Source organism: Echinops telfairi, unplaced genomic scaffold, assembly GCF_000313985.2.
Source record: "Echinops telfairi isolate 266 unplaced genomic scaffold, ASM31398v2 ScPeMD7_3533;HRSCAF=4204_0, whole genome shotgun sequence".
Classification (NCBI taxonomy): Eukaryota; Metazoa; Chordata; class Mammalia; order Afrosoricida; family Tenrecidae; genus Echinops; species Echinops telfairi.
Window position 1 is genome coordinate 69,136,369 of NW_022107431.1, and position 2,389 is coordinate 69,138,757.

Here is a 2,389-nt window from a genome sequence, read left to right on the forward strand (position 1 = left end):
ATTAAAATGTACCAAAATGAAATTCATTAGAACATAACGTGAGCTTTTTCCATTTAAGCAGGATATCTTTTTAAGAAGCAGGTACAAATAGGACTTCAACTCCTCCATTGTGTGCTTGCACCTAATACTAAAGCACAGATGGAGCTAAAGATAAACATGCTTGTAATTTGTGTGTTTCACTGATACATTCCATCAACTAGAATGGAAGTCACATCTTTTGTGTTTATGCGATAAAAAGGCAGTGCTATAGATTACACGACCCCGTAGGTACTTCTATGAGCTGAGTGCTTTAAGTAATCCTAAACACTCACTAAAATATCAAACTGGCCAGGTGGGTAAAATAATCAAGTAATAGTTGGGGATTTCTTGGATTTTCTAAGAGTTTTTAAAAAGGATGAATTTGAATCTCTCTCATGTGGCTTGGTATGACTTCAGTAGAAAGTAGGAATGGAATTCTCAAGTTCCTTTCAGGTCTGTTCAGTTCAATGATTTAGAAATAAAATCCTAGGCTAAAGTTGAGGAGTAAAAATAGTGTCCAGTAGAGGGCACTGGATAGGCAGGACTGCGTGATTGGATCAGACTCCTGTCTTTAAGAAATTGCAGGTAGATCTTTCAGAAGAGAAATTATAGAAAAGTTCTTGTTTGTTTTTGTTTTGTTTTCCTAAGTAAAAATTACTTTAGAGTGTTTGACAGTTATTCTTCAACTTCAATATTAAATTGGCATTGTGAATCTTTTCAAATTTAAATTTTAAAATTAAGATTGCTTGTCATAGTGTTTCCTCAATAGTCAGCAAAGGAGCTACATTCCTATAACCTCATTAGGATTGCTAGCTTATTTTGGCTGTCATTGGCAGAAGAGCAGATAGTAAATAGTACTCAGGCGTCAATATTTTCTGCTAATAGTAAAAGCTAAAATGCCACCCAGTTTTGTGCCGCTTTTGTTTCCTGAAAATTGTCTTTCTTGAGATTTATCAATTTAAGAGCATTATCTAAATGACCATTCCACGATGCTAGCCCTAAAGGCTTATATGTTTCAAGACGGTGCAATTTCTTTATAAATAAATATCAGAGGACTTCAAAAAGTTATCGGAATGAGTTCACTATGTTTTAATTGCATTTTCAATAAGCGTTTGAAGCCCCTTTACACTAAAACCAATATAGATGAATGACACTTTAGGATAACTTTTCTTTTGTCCTCTCCCTTTATAAATGTTGTAAAGACATATGGGGGAGAATCTGATAGAAACGTTGAGAAAGAAAGCTTCCTGACTATGATTGAATTTCAAAATATTATAAAAGAAATATAAAAGATAACCATACAAGTATGAATGCATTTTAGATGAATCGGTTTGTGTAGTTCATAGAAGAAAGGGCACCGTCTATATTTCATGCTGCCCTAAATTTTTCCTGGGACAAGGCTTATATGCTAATGACAACCAACATTTACCGCATGCTGTGCCTTCCTTTTCAGTGAGGAAGCACATTGCGCGAATTGCTCCACACCTTTGTAGAACCACTTGGACGTACATCAAAGTAGGCCCTAAAGATGAGAGGGGAGGGGGGGTGATACATATGTAGATGAAATTAATAAACATAACGTGCTGGATATTGTGAATTTTTACATTGCTGCAGTTTCACATTAAAGATCATTCAGGCTTAGTGGACATTTGCATTTCTTTAATTTTATAAAATTCACAACATCTGCTACTCTTTGGAAAGGTAGAAAACAAAGACAAAGGACATCTATTGGCTTCTATATGCCTCTGACTAGCAAAAGAACTCACTTTATTTTATAATTCCATCCAAACCCATATTCTTGTGGAATGCACTGCATCTGTTGACCGGCTGCATCTGGGTCCATGATGGTGCTTGTTAATAACCCATCCTCAGCGTGGCAGTGGGGTTTCTCAGAAGGAAAACTGAGCCATACCTTTCTTTCCTCCTCACTGTTCTGCAAAATGATTAGTCATCATCACAGTGGTTGCTTGATTTCTCTGTCTTATTTGGAAGCTGCCAAGATGTAGTCAGATGCTAACACCATGATACGGAAGCGTTTAAACACCGGAGACAGGCAGCGTGGCAGCAGCAACCGAATGTTTTTATCTCTCGCCCTAGACAGCAGGGCAGCTGAACAGAGCCGTTTAACTCGGGGGGACAGCAATGAAAAGTGTGGCAACACATGAGAGCACATGCTGGACCAGGCTGACGGACAACATTTGGCTTGTATCATGACACGGACTCAAAAGCAATGGAAAGAAAGAAAATAAGCTTCTAATTTCCTTCCTAGAAATTAGGTCCAGCTTCTGACTACTGTTCTCTGGTGGATGGGATTTGAATACATAAGAGTAGACAGACTTTAATGCATATGTAGTAATAGAGTTCCCCCTCC

General features: G+C 37.5%; 1 pseudogene; it reads right to left on the reverse strand.

Annotated features, from left to right (window-relative positions):
- Positions 1 to 1,484, reverse strand: part of LOC101656515 — a 26,650-nt pseudogene extending 25,166 nt beyond the window's left edge.
- Between the last annotated feature and the right edge of the window lie 905 nt (positions 1,485 to 2,389).